We start from the raw sequence: 19322 nt of genomic DNA on the forward strand, positions 1-19322 counted from the left end.
TTCAGTATGTGACAAGTTAGAGGAGTTGTTCTTAAGGATAATATGCAGTTACTTCTCCCAGGAATTTCACCGGTATTTAAAAAGTCTTTGATGTCTTCGTTTGTGCAACAGATAATATCAGGTTTGAGTCAGTGAAATCACCCTCAAGCTTTCACTACTGCTTGTCAAAGGATGATCTGACTCCTGTATCAAAAGGAAACTAAATATTCAATATACCCCACGGCAGATCTAATTGTTACCCTGAACCTATAACTAGACTTTTGGAATGAAAATGACACCAATATGCTGCATTATAAAATTTTCAGCAAAACATAATAGAGAAAAATATTTTGTTACTCGAATATATCCATAAGGTGGCAGATAACAAGTCTTAACTAACCATGTGTGTTTTACATACATTGTAAATTTACAACAATACATCTTGATTCCTTGTCTCAGTTTCCATCATCACTTGGAACTTTTTTGGACCACTTTATCTACCATGTGTGACTTCAGAGAATTACATCTAATAACAACCTAAGGGATAAAATATGCTGCTAAGTCAGATAAAAGATGTTTGAATTGTTATTTACTTAGTTTTAATGTGTAGATTCTTCTATTTGTATATAATTCAATAGATATTTATTGTCAAACCCTCATATGCTCAGAATATTGAGTTAAGACAGAAAATGTCTCTGTCCCTCCCAGTCATATATTCTAGTGTAGAATACAGCCAGCAAACACTTAAGATCATTTCATATAGTGAAAAGTGCTGGAAACTTAACAAGGTGAAGGATAAAGAGTTAACATGTCTAGGGCTGGAGGTTGAAGGAAGGTATGTGTTCTTTTTTTTTTTTTAATTTTTATTGGTTTTTTTTTTTTTTTTTGGCTGCATTGGGTCTTCATTGCTGCGTGTGGGCTTTCTCTAGCTGCGGCGAGTGGGGGCTACTCTTCATTGTGGTGCACGGGCTTCTCATTGTTGTGGCTTCTCTTGTGGAGCACGGGCTCTAGGCACACAGGCTTCAGTAGTTGTGGCTCACGGGATCAGTAGCTGTGGCTCACGGGCTCTAGAGAGCAGGTTCAGTAGTTGTGGCGCACGGGCTTAGTTGGTCCGTGGCATGTGGGATCTTCTCGGACCAGGGCTCGAACCCGGGTCCCCTGCATTGACAGGTGGATTCTTAACCACTGCGCCACCAGGGAAGTCCATGTGTTCTTAGAACAAGTAAATCTGAGGCCACTAGAAGAGGTAGTTTTTGTGCAGGCCAAAGGGATAAGAAGGCCGCTCTTTAAAAATCTGGAGCAACAAGAGTCAAGATAGAAGGAAAAGCACATACAGTATTGAAGTGGGAGTGAGCTGGGCAGGAAAGAAGACAGCTCTCATGTTATTAACAGAGGATGAGAGTGGTAGGAAATAAGTTAGAAGAGGAAGCGGGAGCCTAGCTCCAAAGCAAGAGGACAAAGATATAAATAGATCAACAAATAAGAACATAGTGAGTAGGTATGAAGGGAATTAGGATGAGTCCAGCAATGCAACAGGCTCTCATAAATGTCATCTTTTTTTAATCTCCACATTCACCACATGTGGTGGATATTACTATCTTGATTCCAAAGCCAAGGCAGTGAAGGACGAGATGAAGTAATTTGTTCAAGGTCTCACTGATCGGTATAAAGGAAAGCCCAGATTTGAACCCAAGGCTTCATTCTGTTTCCACTTGCTCATGTAGCTATATTCAAACTTATCACACTTGAGTGAAGAAAAGATTCTATAAAAGCTTAATGATAGGCAGGAGGAAGCTTCTGTGGCTGCAAGAACATTGAAGGCAAGTCAGATACATTTAAGATCAGACTTAACTTGTTTAACTGAACAAAGAAAGTTTTCCAAACAAGTCTTATGTAAACCAAATGAAGAGTTGAATGGAAAACATACTGAGCAGAAATCATATTTTTCTAATTGTTTTCAGAATAATTTGCTCATTCTAAAATTTCTCAGTTGCTTTAACGCTTGTGTTCAACTCAATTAACGGGATTTATAGTCTTTTAAAACACATGCCAGAATAAGCATTATTAAAACAAATAACACTTTAATATTAATTTTAACTTTAAAAGTTAAATGGGGAAGGGAGGTGATATGATTTTTTTCTCCATTTGTAGATATTTTCAAAAAACATTTTCCTCAGTATCTAGAATCATTATGTAAGAGAAAGTATTATACACTGAATTGTGCACCCCTCCATTCATATGTTGAAGCTCTAACTCTCATTTGACTATATTTGGTGATAAGGCCTTTAAGGAAGTAACTGAAGTTAAATGAAGTCATAGGGTGTGGCCCTAATCCTATAGGACTGGTTTTTTATGAGAAGTGTCTTCCATGAGAGAGATGTCTCTCTCTCTCTCTCCCCTGTCCCCCATGGATGCATAGAGGAAAGGCTATATGAGGATACAGTGAGAAGGTGGCTGTCTGCAAGTCAAGGAGAGAGACCTTATAAGAAACCAACTGCTGCTGACATCGTTATCCTGGACTTCCAGCCTCCAGAACAGTGAGAAAGTAAGTTTGTGTTTTTTCAGCCACCCCAGTCTGTGGTATTCTGTTATGGTAGCCTTTGCAGACTAATACAGAGAAATGACAACAATACATTCAAGACTTACATTTTTAATACATAAACCATCATGTTTCTTTCTTTTTCTAATGATTTAGAAATATAAAGTGAGAACTCAGAGAACACATGCCTAAACAACAGGTCCTGGATAGAATAAAAAGTTGACTGATTTTAATACTATATCTTCATTAACTGAGTGTCTACTATGTTTCTATAATGGAAAAAAATAATTGAATAAGTAAGACCACTGGTGACAAAGTATAATCAACCCTTCTTGAACTTAATTTCAACTATCTTTGATATATAAAAATATAACAAAAGATAGTGTTGAGTAAAATGGTTAATCTCTTTGAGTTTCAGTTTGCTCATCTGTAAAATGGAAATAAAGAATCATTCTACATATGAACTACATAGGTTCAAAATTTCCATACTTCATGGGAAGAGTGCATTGACCCTGCTCTCCACCAAGAGGTAGTGACAGCTGTAACTATAATAAAGTTAACTTGGAACTTTCAGATAAATAGGCTTAAATTGCTTTAGAGATTTTAACCTATTCTTAAAGCTTCTATAATTATATTATGTAAATTACTAACTGTGGTAATATTTGAAAAAGACTAAAGCTTAGTAAGTGATCAAAAAATGATACCTGCTACTATTATAATAGCTGAAACACTCCTAGAATCAAATACTTCTTCCAGTCAGTTGCACTTCCTAGCACTTTAAATATTTACAGACTTTTCATGTGCTCAAATGAGATATCTCGTTCTCTCACAGCATACTTGTAGACATTCCTTCCCTGAAAGTATCCAAACTTTATTTTATCTTTATTATCATAATTACACAAAATATGAGAATACTTAAATAGAATGTTACGTCTCATCTAGGTCATCAAGAAGAGATTCTTCAGATGCCATAAATATGTTAGTTGTTCAAAGACAAAAACATCTAGTCAAAATTAATCAGTCTCTGCAACCTGTGGAATACCACTAATGTACTAAAATCTGCATTAAGGGATTACAATAGGTAGAGGAGAGAAAAAGAAGGGGCAGATAATGGCCGATAATTCCAAAATTTTATGAAAACATGATACACACACAAGAAGCTCCAACAAACTCCAAGTGAGATAAAATCAAAGAGGTCCAAAATACATGGGAAAAAAAAGAAACAGACAAAATTGAAGGGAGAAAGACAATTCATAAATAATAGTTGAAGACTTTAATACCTAATTTTCAATTATGGATAGAAAACTTAAACAGAAGATCAGTAAAGAAATAAAGACTCAACAACACTATAAACTGACTAGATATTACAGACATGTATGGAATATTCCACCTAGCTATATAGTAGAGTACACATTCATTTTATATGCCCCTGGAACATTCTCCAGGATAGACTATATGTTACTCCTTAAAACACGTCTCAGTACATTTAAAAGCATTGAAATCATGCATAAGTATGTTCTCTTACCGAAAAAGAATGAGATTAGAAATCAATAACAAAAGAAAATTTGGGAAATTCCCAAATATGTGTTAATTAAACAACATACTCCTAAATAGCAATGGCTCAAAGGAAAAATACTAAGGGGAATTACAAAATATTTTAGGGTGAATGGAAATGAAATAACAACACAGTAAAGAAAACTTATTTGATGCAACTAAAGCAGCACTTAGAAGGAAATAAATAAATGCAAAAAATATCCCATATTCATGGATTGGAAGATACTCTCCAAATTGACCTATAGTTTCAAAACAATTGCTATTGAAATACTAGCTGGATTTGTTTGTTTGTTTGTTTGTTTTGCAGCAATCGATAAGCTGCTACTAAAACTCATACATAAATCCAAGGGACGCAGAATTATAAACAAAAAATCTTGAAAATAAAGAACAAAATTGGAGGACTCACACTTCCCAATTTCAAAACTTACTACCAAACTACAGTAATCACTGTGTGTTATCGACATAGGCATAGACATAGATCAGAGGAGCATAAATAATTGTATAGAAATAAGCCCTTACATTCATTGTCAATTGGTTTTCAACAAGCTCTCAAGACAATTAAAAACTATAGTCTTTTCAACCAATGTTGCCAGGACAACTGAATATCCACATGCAAGAGGATGAAACTGCACCTCTACCTCACACCATATACATAAAAAAAATTAGCTCAAATGAAGTCAGATCTGAATGTAAGACCTAAAACTAAAGAAATCCTAGAATAAAAGACAGAAGTAAATCTTTGTGACCTTGCATTAGGCAGTGTGCTTTAGATATGACACCAAAAGCACAATTGACAAAAGATAAACAAACTGGACTTCGACAGTATTAAAAATGTGTCATGCTTCAAAAGACACCTTCAAAAATGTGAAAAGGCAACTTATGGAATGGGAGAACACATTTGCTAATCAAATATCTAATAAGGAGCTTGTAGCAAGAGTATATAAAGAACTCTTACAACTCAGCAATTAAAAGACAAATAACCCAATTTAAAAGCTAAACATAGAGTTACCATATGACCCAGCAATTTCACTCTTGAGTATACAACCAAGAGAATTGAAAACATAGCTCCACATAAAATTTGTTCATAAATCTTCATAGCAAGGTTATTAAAAAATAGCTAAAAACTGGAAACAATTCAAATGCCCATTAACTAAAAAATAAATAAAATGTGGTAAGTCCATATAATGGAATATTATTTGGACACAAAAAGGAATAAGTACTGATACATGCTACAACATGGCTAAACATTGAACATCATGCTCAGTGAAAGAAGGCAGACACAAAAAGCCACACTTTGTATGATTCCATTTATATGAAATGTCCAGAACACGCAAATTCATATGCAGAAAGTAGATTAGCAGTTGCTAGGGGCAAACACAACTAAGGTTAGGGAAGCAAGAACGGGGAGTGAGTGGTAATGGGTCCAAGGTTTCTTTCTGGGGTGATAAAACTGTTCTAAAGTTAGACAGTGGTGATGACTGCACAACTCTAAGAATAAACCAAAAAACACTGAATTGTATGCATTAAAAGCATGAATTTTCCATTATGTGAATTCTGTCTCTAAAAAAGCACTTATTTTAAAAAAAAATCATTTGTAATAAAGCAACTTACCAGATCTCGTCTGTGAAATAAAATGATTCTTGCAAGCCAAAAAGTATTTGTTTATTTACTCTTATAGTTTACAGCATAAATGTAAAAGATTTCATCATAGCATGGGAAAAAATTAATTTGGATTTTCTTTCATATTAAATTAATAGCTCTGAAACAAGCTGAGGCTAATAATAACAATAATATGCAGGGAAATACTGTTAAAATTTTTTCTCTATATAAAATGATTAATTTATATTAAATTACATCTAATGGGCTAAGAGCATAAACTAATCCTATATTAATTGTGTTTTATTCAGCCGTAGAAAAAATCTAACGTACAATAGAAGACTCAAAGTGAGTAAATTTGTTTTGCATAAACTTTTTTAAACATAAAATGTGCATTTATTAATTTTTATTAACCAAGGAATCTAAGTTGAATAATGATCACCTTTGAAGAGTTAAATATAAATGAATATATATGCATATATAAATACATACATTTGTGTATACAAATATTTTACCATAAGAAAAATAATTGAACCTGAGTGAAAATAACTCTGAAAATATTATCTTCCCAAGCTCACATCCAAAATAATATAAAATGAGAGATCATTAATGACAGCTTTTCATAACTCTCATTTTGAAGTAGGGTAGCTCTGCCCTCTCATGCTCTCCTCTTTGGCTCTGCCCTACCTTCCCAACTTTCTTGCACAAATTTACAAGTCCACATATTAAAGAACTTTCTAATTCTTTGTCTCAACACTATATACAAAAACCAAACAGCTTAAAACACAGTGGCTCAAACAACCCTACAGTGGCTCAAACAACCCTACATTGGCATTTTCCCATCTTTGTCCTTTCCCCTGAAAGGACCTACCATGTGCCAGATGCTTTGAAGTCAGGTGTCGTGTAAAGGCCATGGTTTTTGGAGTAAGATCCATCTGGGTTCATATGCAAGACCTACCACAGACTAATAGGTAAATGACCTAAAATAATTTATTCTACCATGCTGCGCTTAAGTTTCTTGGACTATAAAATGGGTATAAGCATTCTTACTTCCTGGTAAGACGCTGAGATGATGTAATGCACCAAGATTCTAGAGAATCAGACCCATGGGATCCTAGGAATTATATACAAACATGTATGAGCACAGGTGCATTTGAAAGGTGGGAATGGAAGGGGGTCAACACATTTCATCTGATTTTTCCAATGCGACACAGACCAAATTTAAGAAGCCCCAGGAGCTCAAAGTTTAAAAGTGGATAATATTCTTTCTTCATTAGGTATTGTGTAAGACACAAAAAACTATATAAGAAAACTGTCACTTAGAACAATGCCATGAGCTACAGTGACACAAGCTGTTTCTTCCCCATGTTTCTGTGGTTCTACCAGGTAAATTGCATCATCATGTCCCCTAGGCTTCTCAGACTAAGGCTCACTTACTATTGACTCAATGAGTATAAATTAAGTTCCAGAGTCAGAAGCTGGGTTTCCATACTGAATGAAATAGGAATGGCCTTGCTCCTAAAGGAATTTATAATCTGGTAGGAGTAGAAAGATGGTAAAAGTCAAGTGTAATATCATGAACAAAAGGGAGGTTGGCTGATCACAGAGCAGGGTCAGCAAACTGAAATTTTACCCTGTAGGGGAAAAGGGAATCAGGGTCAGCTTTGGGGCAAAGTGATGCTTAAGCTACGATATGAGCATAAACAGTAGAGAAGGGAGCTGGTCTCACACATTCTGCCCTAGAATAAAAAACTGGATGTGTAAAAGTCCTTAAGTTCAAACAGAGGAAGTAATACAAAATTGAGGCCTGAAAAGGGTTTCTGTCATGCATGAGCTTGGAGTTGGGGATTACATTCTCCTGGTGGATTTACTCTATTTTTGTATATTTCTTTTTATTGCATTATAGTGTAGTAACTTGTTTCTATCCAACTTATTTCTCCTATAATTTGTCTGTGAGCCCCTTGAGCTAGGTGCCATGTCATATGAATACTGCATCCCAAGCTAATCACTGAGATTGAAAAGCTGTTTAACAAGCCTTTGTTGAACAAATGAGTTTTAAAAAAAACGCTAACATCACAGACTGTTTTGATGCAGGTGGAGATAAGGAACAATTGCTGATCACCACCATTCTCAGATTTCCTCTGCTTTTCTTTATCTGTAGCCCCATCTCAGCATCTGTCTGAAAAGACTTGTCCATCATAAGCACTGCCAATCAAAGTGCTTTGTTTTGCTTTTGCTTCTGACCACAGAACAGGCCTTTCACAGTGCAGTAGATATAATCTTTGGTGTTTGGCTCTTCTCCACTATGCTAATTTTCCATTGGATATGGAGGAGCTTGAACTTTGCAAAGAAATATTTAGTTTTTCCCAGCTATGTCCATATACAGAACTCAGTCAAAAGCTTGAGAATAAGGGGCACCTCATATTCTGCTGAAATCATGCTCATTGAGCTTTGCTCAAATAAGGTGGACAAACAGAAGTTTCACGTGACATCACTTGGCCTTCTGAAGATACTTTCATGCTTCTGCCAACTGAGAGTCCTAATGTTTTGCTGGCTTGTTTGGGACTAAGCTGTTGAGACTGTGAAGTCAAGTTCTCCACTACTGCCTGCCAACTAGGAATGCTGAATTAGAATAGTTGAGGGGATGGCAGGGCCAGTGAAAGGGTAGACATTATTTGGTTAAAACTGAAAAGAAATAACAAGAGGCAGACATTTCTAGATAGTTTTTAGTCCAGTTTTGTTATTCACAACTTGAAAAACATATTTTGACCCAGATTACACTACTGGTGATTTTGTTACCATATTTAAGTATGTATGTCCATTGATTTTTTTCCATACCGGTCCCTTCATTTGTTTTCCCTAAAGACAAAACTCTAACCTAAAATAACTATTAAAGGGGAAGAGCAGGCACTGGGGAATTAAATTTCAGTATCTGGAAGACAGTCTAACAGTCTATGCTTAAAAATCCTTTCTCATCACAAAACAAGCTGCTAGCATTTTTGTAATACGTTGCATCCCTTTGAAAATCTCAGGGCAGCAATCCTATATGGTTAGAGACAGCGGCATCCTGGGAATATGAGCAGTGCACATGTGGACCAAAGTTAGACCGCACAAAAGTCTGACTTTAAAAGTAATAAGATTTGGCTGATTTGAAAGGAGAGGAGATGTTCCTAGTGTAATTATCAATGTAACCTTTTTGTAATAAGTTGCTTACAGATTCAGTGTTGAATTTTTTAGCAATATAACATATATAACTAAAAGTGCACAAGTCCTAAGAACACAGCTTGATGAAGTTTAACAAAATAAACACACCCATGTAAGAACAGCAAGGAAACAAAACACTACCAGTAAATCCCTTCCCCATGACTCAGAATTCTCATTTAGTTCCCTAAAGGAAAGCACAATTCTGATTCTTACTATAGCAGATTAGTTTTGTCTATTTTTAGACTTATTTATAAATCAGATTTATGGACAAGAAATCATGCAGTCTGGACCTTATTCACCTGGCAGTTTTTTCTCAACATTATGTTTGTAAGAGTCTATGTTGTTGTATGTAGCCATAGTTTATTTTCATCGCATACTGTATTCATACCCAAAGTTTGAATATTCTCCAATTTATTTTTTATGTCCCATTGTTGATGAAAATTTAGGTTGTTTCCACTGGAGGTTTTAATAATACTGCTGTTATGAATATTCTGGAACACATCTTTTAAAGCACAAATCTACATATTTCTGTTGAGCATCTACCTAGAAGTGGAATCGTTAGACCATAAGGAATGAGTAAGTAATTGTTGTACCATAAGGAATGAGTAAGTTCTGTTTTAGAGGATATTACAAAACAGTTTTCTAAACAGGTTATGCCAATTTACACCCCAAATGGCAATTTTTGAGAGTTTCAGTAGGTCTATAGTCCTTGTCAGCCCTCGGTGTTAACAGTTTTTTGGCTTTTGTTTCTAATGGTTGTATTAATGGGTAAGTAATGGTGTCTTACTGTGGCTTTAATTAGCATTGTCCTAATAAATAATGATGTTGAACATCTTTTAATGTGTTTATTGTCCATTTGCATATTCTCATTTTGAAGCGCCTGTCCAAGACTTTTGTCTCCCTTTCTTTTTTTAAATTTTTATTTTCTATTGAAGTATAGTTGATTAACAATGTTGTGTTAGTTTCAGGTGTACAGCAAAGTGATTCAGTTATACATATACATGTATATATTCTTTTTCCCATTTAGGTTTTTAAAGAATTTTGAGCAGAGGTCCCTGTGCTATACAGTAGGTCCTTGTTGGTTATCTATTTAAAATATAGCAGTGTGTACATGTCAATCCCAGCCTCCCAATCTATCCCTCCCTCCACCCTTCCCCCCTGGTAACCATAAAGTCGTTCTCTAAGTCTGTGAGTCTGTTTCTGTTTTGTAAGTAAGTTCATTTGTATTATTATTTTTTTTTTAGATTCCGCATATAAGCGATAATAATACGATATTTGTCTGACTCTCTTTCATTTGTTTTCTTGGGCTATCTGCTCTTTCTTATTGATTTATAGAAGTTTAAAATATAATTATAATTTGTATAAGAATCCTTTTGTGGTTACATTTACATATATTACAAATACTCCTCTATTCTTATTTATGAAGTGGTGTCTCTGATAAAAGTTTTTAAAATTTTAATAGAGTTCAAATTCTCATTCTTTTCATTTAAGGTTTGTGCTTTATGTGTCTCATTTTTTTAAAATGTGCCTAACCAAAGATTTTGAGAATATTCTATGACATTTTCAAGAAATATTATTGTTGGTAATTTCCTATTTCCATCTTCAATTACCTGAAATTAATGTTTGTGTATATCTGAGATAAGATGCAGTTGTTTTTCTTTGTAAATCCAGTTAACCTAGGACTATTTATTGAAAAGACTCATTTCCTTATGGCAAGTGAAGAAAGACTACACTATCACACAAGGGCTGAGTCAATCCAGAAGCGACACACATCACATGCTATTGTCCAGATCTAGTCACATGGCCCAACTAGCTGCAAGAGCACCAAGAACAGAAAATGAAGTATCTGAATATTATTGTTGTTGTAATATTTGCCAAGATAATCACACTTCTATCATATGAAAACGTACTTTCTGAATTATTTTACTATTCATGCACTGGAGAGAGTAAACAATAACATATTCCTTTATAACAGAGAGCCCAAATGGAGACCAATTTTTAAGAATCAACTAAAGGCAGGAATTAACTTGCTAAATTGTTGTTTTCCAAATGGAAATCACATGGAAAGTTTGATTACGGCCACCACATATTACTTAGTACATCAATACCATCTTCCATTTGTGCTGAATTTAGTAACAGTAGTCTCAATGTTTTCTTGTTGATAATCACAGATTAATTAAAAAAGAGTGAAGAAAGCCCAAACAGACAGATAGACAAGTACAATGAAAATAATATGCCAGGCACGCTGCTTTGCATTCCCACACATGGGAACAATCATGGGGGAGAAAAACCCTCCAACACTACCATAAATTACTGTGATTGCAAAATAAAAGTACATACATCATTAACAATGATGTCTCTATCTTACTCATATTTCTTAGTATAGTACAAAATAACTAACTCCCATAATGAAAATTTTATATTTTCACCTTTTTCCTAGACCAGAACTTTCTAAGAGTTCTAAAAAATGATTAAGATGATTCCCTTACTTCAGCAGTTCCCCATAAATCTGTTTCAAAGGGAAGCAGAACATTCTTAGTAGTGGAAGGAAACTTCCTTATTTTCTTAAACTCCTAGGACACAGACTTGGAGTAATAATACTTTATTTAGAGCAATGATACTGTATTACTTTATTAGTAATAAAGTAATAATTACTTTATTAGTAATAATTACTTTATTACTAAGTACTTGAATTTATACGTATATATGTATGTGTGTATAATATATATATACTACCTATTATATATATCTTATGTATATAAAATAATAGTATATATACAAATATATATAATTCGATTTATCATGTGTTACAACTATCTACACAAGTAGATTAATTACACCTTCCTTAGGAGTAGGAACAATGACTTATTTTTGTTTCATTTTTGAATATTCATCATATCTGGCAAAGAACATGAGGAACTCAGTCCATGAAGTGACTCCCCCAGTCCCCTCCCCTTATCTGTTCAATTCAGACATCAGGGAACCGTATACAAACAAGCTCTTCTTCTTAAGGGTTATAAGGCATATTTTTTAAAAATCTTTGCAAGTTTTTCACAGTATTTTATTAAGATGAATTTTTAAATTCTATTTCTAGTCATCCAGACTCATAGAATGTTACAAATTAATGTTCAAAATTTTGAGAGACTATATATATAGTAATGGCTTAGGGATAATAAGGATCTATTATCTAAATATAGATTTTAAGTTCTTCTGAACCTCTCCCACATTTGGCTGTAATTTTATAACTACAGAGAAATGTGCTGTTTTGTTTAAAAGTATAGGGCAGAGACGGATTTATAATGATTCTAAGTTTTATGGACAACACTTCCTCTTGTCCATTCACTCATTAAATAATGCATTTATGAATTCTTTATTGCACACATGACTGGCACCAGGTTTGTGCTGGATTATCAAGAAATATATAAAATAACTGCTAACACCCACTGAGCAATTCTTATGTGGTAGGCAGTCTGCCAAGAGCTCTTCGAAGAGCTTGCCTTGTATTAACTCTCCCTATCCCTATTAAGTTAACCTTATGCGATTCAGGGAATTCAGTTGTTTGCCCAGGGTCACAAAGCTAGTGAGCGACAGAGCAGTGACTGGGATCAAGGCTGTCTTGTTCTAGAGCCAGAGTATCTCTAATCATTACATTATTCTGCCTCTACTCTCAGGATAAGCAGTTATTAAACTGGTGTTCTAGAAAACATCTGAGGTTTTAATTTAGAGGATATTTAAATCACATCTTAGGAAATTTCCTTATTACACTTAAGAGTTTGATAAGGTACAGTAGAAACTAGTCCTCAATTCTAAAAGAAAAAGATGTAAAATATATTATCTGACTTTGTTCATCATGATGTTTAGGTCTCATAAACTCTGTTTTTGCCTGAGAGTGGATACAGCATTAAATAATGATGCAACTGACAAACTGTGAAGGTTTTCAAACTTAAGGATACACTGTTCAAGCCCACATTTGGACACTGTTATGGACCAACAATATTTATTGGAGAAAAACTAAAGTTTGTGTGGTCCAAAGAATAAATCTTCTAAACTTCACAACTGTGTTTTTTTTTTTTTTTAAAGAACATCATTGACTTGTCTTCAACTTCTGCATTGGATGACTAATACTTACCAAAATGGCAAACAGCTCTAGCACTGCAAATTAAAATTTCATATAAGCTTTGTACCTGCAAAACACCCTGACTTTGAGAAGGCTCTGTGAATCAAACGCTTTGCTAACAGCACCTATCTGTATCAAAACCACAGCACTCTCTTACCTAATAAAGTCCTTCTTTCTTTGCTAATTAAGACAGTACCAAAGAAATAAATAGATAAATAAAGTTACTTATTCAGTCAAGAGTACTGAATGTTCCCAGTAGGCAGTCTTTTCACAATTCAATTTCCCCAGTGGGACTAGAAGAGGAAATGAAACAACAAATTGTACTCCTGATGAACTAAGCAGAAGCCGCTATTCTAAAGGGAGTCCTGCTAGGCCAATTAGCTCATCATGTTAACAGAGGAGCAATCCAGAAACCAATGCCCCAACAGCAAAGGTTCAAAAACGCAAAGCTCAATGGCCTCTTGGAACACTGTCTCCAGTGGACACTCCTGGCAATTGTTGAGTGGTTTGCCAATGGTATTTTAATATATGATACAAAGCAAAGATTCATGTTAAGTCAAAATAGGAGCATTATTGCATCACTGCATATCTACATTAATATACTTAACCATTTATACATATTTTTCATTAAGTGGCACTTACTTGTATTTCCTGAGTCAACTTAAGCAAAAATGGCACAGAATAGCAATATTTTAAATTACTGTGGTTTCCCCAGTTTTCCAGGTGTATATCGTTTAACTCCCAAAGATAAAATATAGCTAGCCTTCAATTTAACAAGTTCACCTATCTAAAAAATGTATATGTGTACAAAAACATATTTTAGAATTAAATGGAATTTAGTGTGAACAATTATTAAATACATTATTATAATTAAAATAACATAGATACAGCTCTTAAGAAATTTGGGAATTTTATATGAATGGTTTTGTAATATCAATATCATCTTACATTTATAGACTACAGCTTACAGAGTACTTCTACTTGTATTACCTTTTTCAGTATCTCAATATTTTGTTGTTTTAAAACTAAAAAAAGGACCTCTAAGTCAAATCCTTCACCACTTTATGTTCTCTTACAATTTTTCCACATTTAAATCTTTATTTAAAAAACATACTAACATCTTTTCATGCAGGCATTTAATTTTTTTTATCAAGACTGTGAAAATGGATCAGTGCTACTGTCCTTATTTTACCTAAAGGAACTGAGGAACTGTGATGAGAAATGGTATTTATTGACGATCGGCAAAGCCTGAGTAAACCTTCAACCTCTCAGTCCCAGAATCCTAATTGCACTTGAGGTATATTAACCCAGTAATGGATAAACCAGCATGTGCTGAATGGATGCTCAAGATGAAGTGTGTAGAGTAGAAAGTATGGAAGTATGAGGTGAAAGTAATCAGGTGGGAAATGAATTTGCTAAAACTAACAACCACATTATTAATTGTAAACAGTTTTTCCTCAGTATAACAATAATGCTAACTTACTTTTATTTCTTTATTAGATATGTGGTACATACTCAGTGTATAAACTGAATACCAATAACTAAAAACGTACTATATAACAACAATAAAAACCAATGAATAAATATGAAATATTTCAGTGTGAGTTTTTAAATGAGAAACAGAATTAGTATTGTTTTCATATCTTTGGTCTTTATTTTATTTTTTTATTTTTTTATTTTTTTTGCGGTACGTGGGCCTCTCACTGTTGTGGCCTCTCCCATTGTGGAGCACAGGCTCCGGATGCACAGGCTTAGCGGCCATGGCTCACGGGCCCAGCCGCTCTGTGGCACGTGGGATCTTCCCAGACCAGGGCACGAACCCGTGTCCCCTGCATCGGCAAGCGGACTCTCAACCACTGCGCCACCAGGGAAGCCCCATATCTTTGCTCTTATTCCAACTAACAAATATAGCTAGTTATATTGTGATACATTACATATACAACAAATAATTCAAGTTTTACACAGATAATTTAACTTTAATTTTCACTCCTGACTTAAGCAATAACTGTTACTCAGTTTTCTTAGGTGCAGTGCAAACAACTTGGTAATAGTGTTGGGGGCAGATTTAAGCCTTGGGAGCCTTATGAGTCTCTGATTTGAATTTTAGGTTCCACATCTTCCCAGCCATGTGAGTCTCAGCATTTTATTTATTTATGGTACCCGTCCTTCAAGGCCCATCTTCCTGTTTCTCCCTTTTATCCTCTGTTACCTCCAGGAGCTCTGCTCTTTCTCTGTCGTTCAGAACTCAGTGTTCCCCAGCTTCCCACTTCTCCCTCTTTCCCTCCAGAGTAAAAATGAGGTACATACTCTAAGATCACCAATCAAATGAGAAAAGAGTAAAACATTATAAAATAAAAAAATTTTTAAGTTAAAATAAATCTAAGCACATTCTGGACAGAGAGATACACATATAACCGAGCAAGAAGTCATGTGCCCGTGGTGCAGAAAGCCGAACTCTGACAGCAGGCATTTGCGGCAAAGTAAGGATTTATTTGCAGGGCATCAAGCAAAGGAGTGGGAGACAAGTCTCAGATACACTTCATCTTGGTCTTTGAGTGAGGAATGTTTTAAGGGGGAAGAACAAAGGAACTAGAATTAATCATTGCCTCGTGACATTTCTTAATCATGGTTTTAGGAATCAGGATGTCTCCTTTTTATAATTCTCTGTCCAGGTAGTCCATGGCTTGGGGATCTGCGGGCTCATCTTGCCCTGGAGAAACACCTGAGTTTGTAAGTTAATGATGATGTAGTACAATGTAATGATGATGTAGCAATTTTAATACACTGATGATGTTATCAACAATAGCCGACTCTGGTTGATAAGTGTTCAGTTAGCATAGGATTGAGGCCAGAGGGGACAAGAAAGCGATTGAGGTCAGAGGAGACAAGCAAGGGAATAAAGTTTTGGATAGAGAGATTAATCATAAACTCAGTAAGGGAACTCGGTTTTAGGGGAACTTGGTTTCACACATAAACAAACACATAAATAAATGACGTGTGACGGACTTGGGAGCAAGTGTGACCTTCCCGGGGAACAGGCCAAAAGTTAGAAATAGGGGTAGGACAGGCCCAGCAGAACCTGGACAGTGGGGAGTGGGGGGAGACTGTGCCCTGGAGGGCCCCTGCACTTGAGCTAATGGCAGGTTATAAGACCGACTTCATACCCATTCAACTGAGCAAGTGCAGGCCATGCAACAGGCACCAGGCCCTAGCGGGCCACATAGCTTCCAGTAATGGACCTGTGACTCCTTGGTCCTCATGCCAGAGAAACCCACATCCTCACCGAGGTCCAGGCCCAACACAGAGGTAGACTGGAAGTCCCCCTCCACTGGAAAAGAAAGATCCACGTCCAATCTCAGAATATCCTGTTGGCTCTACCCTCAAAATATATCCAGAACAACACCACTTCTCACCATCTTCACTGCTGTCTCTCTGACTCAGTTCACCATCATCTCTTGCCTGGATTTTTGCAGTAGCCTCCAGTGGTAGTCAGAATATTGGCCCTCCAAAGATGTCCACATTCTATAGAATGTCACCTTAAGTGGCAAAATGGGCTTTGCAAAAGAATTAAATTAAGAATCTTGAGATGGGGAGATTATCCTGGTGGGCCCAATGTAATCACAAGAAGAAAGCAGGAGAGTCAGAGACAGAGAGAGACTGGAAGATGCTACCTTTCTGGCTTTGAAGCCAGAAAGGGGCCACAAGCCAAGGAATGCAGGTGGCTTCTAGAAACTGGAAAAGGCGTGGGAATGGATTCTCCCCAAGAGCCTCCAAAAGGAACATACCCTGCCAACAACTTGATCTCAGTCCATTGAGAACCATACCAGACCCCTGACCTCCAACACCGAAAGGTAATAAACTTGTGTTGTTTTAATACAAAAAAAAAACAACCAAAACTAATCACCTTCTAAAATAACATTAAGAGCCCACTGGTAACTTAATAATTCATTTTTAAAAACTAATATTTATTAAGTATGATACTTTAGGTATTGGATAAGTGTTTTACATGCATTAACTTGTTCGGTCTTCATTACCAACCTGTGAGATGGATATTATTAGTGTTCCACTTTTAGATGAAAAATCGGGAGCTTAAATAACCTGGTCAAAGACCCACAGTTAGAGATCAAATGCAGACAACAAAACTCCATTCATAACCTCTCCATTATACCAGATGGGAGAACAAAGTTTAGGCGTGAGGCTAAAAGGGATCTTTTGCCTTCCACTCTAATCTAGATCTTGGAACAGCACCCCCAGGTACGCCTGCAGAGATATCACAGAGCTGGCTGTGAAGGGAACCCACACCTCCAGCCGCATGGATGAGGGCGCAGGTCTGCTGGATGGAATGGGTTAGAGTCAGCAGGCAGAGAGAAGGTCTTCCTAGCTGACGTGCTTTCCCCTTCAGCTCTGCCCTTCCCCCAGAAACATGATGTGTGAGAGTGTTCACCCAACAGGAGGGCAAGCAAATGGAGGAGAAAGCCAGAAAGCGGGCGGTCACAAAGGAATCAGCCAGATTGGCTCTGGCTTTTGAGGTACAAAGTTCTGGCTTGCCAGCAAAACTTGTTCCAACAAATGTCTAGCTCTGACCACCACGATTAACTAGAGTTCTTCCCAAGAACTGGATGGAGAGACGACGTTCTTTCAACACAGTGTCTTTGTGGTGATAGAGGCATGATGAGATGGGAGAATCCTTCATCCGTTACCAACCACTCTGTCTACTTTCTTCCTTTTTTTCAGGCATTTCTGACTTCAACTCCATCCTTATTCAGAAGATGATAATGGATGAAGATAATGATGACAAAGATGAAGCCCATCCAGCTTGGATTCAGTGGTTCATCTTTGCAGCCATATCCTCACCAATAACGTAAGCTCACTTGTGTTTTGGGGCTTTTATTGCACCTGCCCTAAAATCCCCAACCCTGAATGAATCCAACTGCCCATCTTCTCTGTACATGCATCTTAGTTGCTGAGTGCTCATGGAACAATCTCAGAGTTGGCTAACATCCATATAAAATATGTGGTCACCACCTTTGAGAAGAATTTACCAGCACATGGCAATCCACGTGTTTGGTCAGCTCTCATTCTCTCATGCTCCTGTTCTGAAAATCTCAACTGTTCTCCAACCCCTGGTCCCCACTCTACTGGCCTTCCTCACACTTTATGGAAGCTACTGCCTTCTATTCACCAAGGAAATGGAGAGGTGTTAAACAGAAACTCCTTTGATGTCCAACATCTGAATGTATGAACCAACCTGCTTCTGCATGGCACCTTTTCCTTTCCTTCTGTGTTCTGCATCCCTCTTACCTTCCCAGGACCCTGGAGATGTCTATTACAAACTTTCTTCCCCATCTTTAGTCATTCTCGCCATACTGACTCCTGCCCTAAGCGGGCAAATCTTACTTCCCTTCTTACAACAAAAACAAAAACAAATAAATGCTCTCTCAATTCCATTTCCTCTTCTGGACAATCACATTTGCTCTTTTTTTCCAAACTCAAATATCCAACAAGACATTTACCCTTTATTTCCTCACTTCCTGCTTATTCTAATATTTCTTCCACTCTCACTACTGTACCTAATGTGTTCTCACTACAATTGTTTTGGCCTCAATATGCACTTTACTAAACCTAATGAAACACTCTTAGCTCTCATTTTATTCAACCTAACATTATTCTACCCTGTGGGCCCATTCCCTCCTTTTTCAAAACTCTCTTTCCTAGATATCTAATGTACCACATTCCCATTTTTTTCTCTAGCTTCCTTTCATAAGTAGTTCCTCCTTCTTTAACTGATCATTAAATGCTGGCTTTTTTTCAGGCTCTAGTTGCTCCAAGGTGCTCCTCTTTGTTATTCTATATTCCTTCCTCCATTATAACATGATTTACTTCCATAGCTTCAATTTCCATCTCTATGTCTATGACTTGTAGATTTATATTGCAATTTAGAGCTTTCTTCTGCACTCCAGACCATATACTCATCTCAACATTGCATTTGCTCCACAGTAGTCCAGACCTAATTCGAAAAGAAAAAAATACTACTTTAATGCTAAACTTATAAACTTCCCCATATCCAAACCTGTACCTCGTCCTATATTCCACACCTCATACACTCAAACCAGAAATATGGGAACCATAGTACACTCATCTCTTTTCCTATCCATCAACTGCCAAGTTTTACAAATTGTCTCTTCTAAAGATTCTAAAATTATCCACTTTTCTTCATTCCAAGAGCCATCCTTCCAGGCCGAGATGCAATAATCTCTCTCCTACATTACTAAATTGCCTCCTATCTGCTCTCTCCACATCTTCCATTCAATTAATCTTCCCATAGTAGTCAGA

General features: G+C 36.3%; 1 protein-coding gene across 1 annotated transcript in view; it reads right to left on the minus strand.

The window, feature by feature from the left end:
• SLIT2 (slit guidance ligand 2) overlaps positions 1 to 19322 on the minus strand; it is a 390513-nt gene that overhangs the window by 214307 nt on the left and 156884 nt on the right. The window lies entirely within an intron of this gene.

This window comes from Lagenorhynchus albirostris, chromosome 4 (assembly GCF_949774975.1).
Source record: "Lagenorhynchus albirostris chromosome 4, mLagAlb1.1, whole genome shotgun sequence".
Taxonomy (NCBI): Eukaryota; Metazoa; Chordata; class Mammalia; order Artiodactyla; family Delphinidae; genus Lagenorhynchus; species Lagenorhynchus albirostris.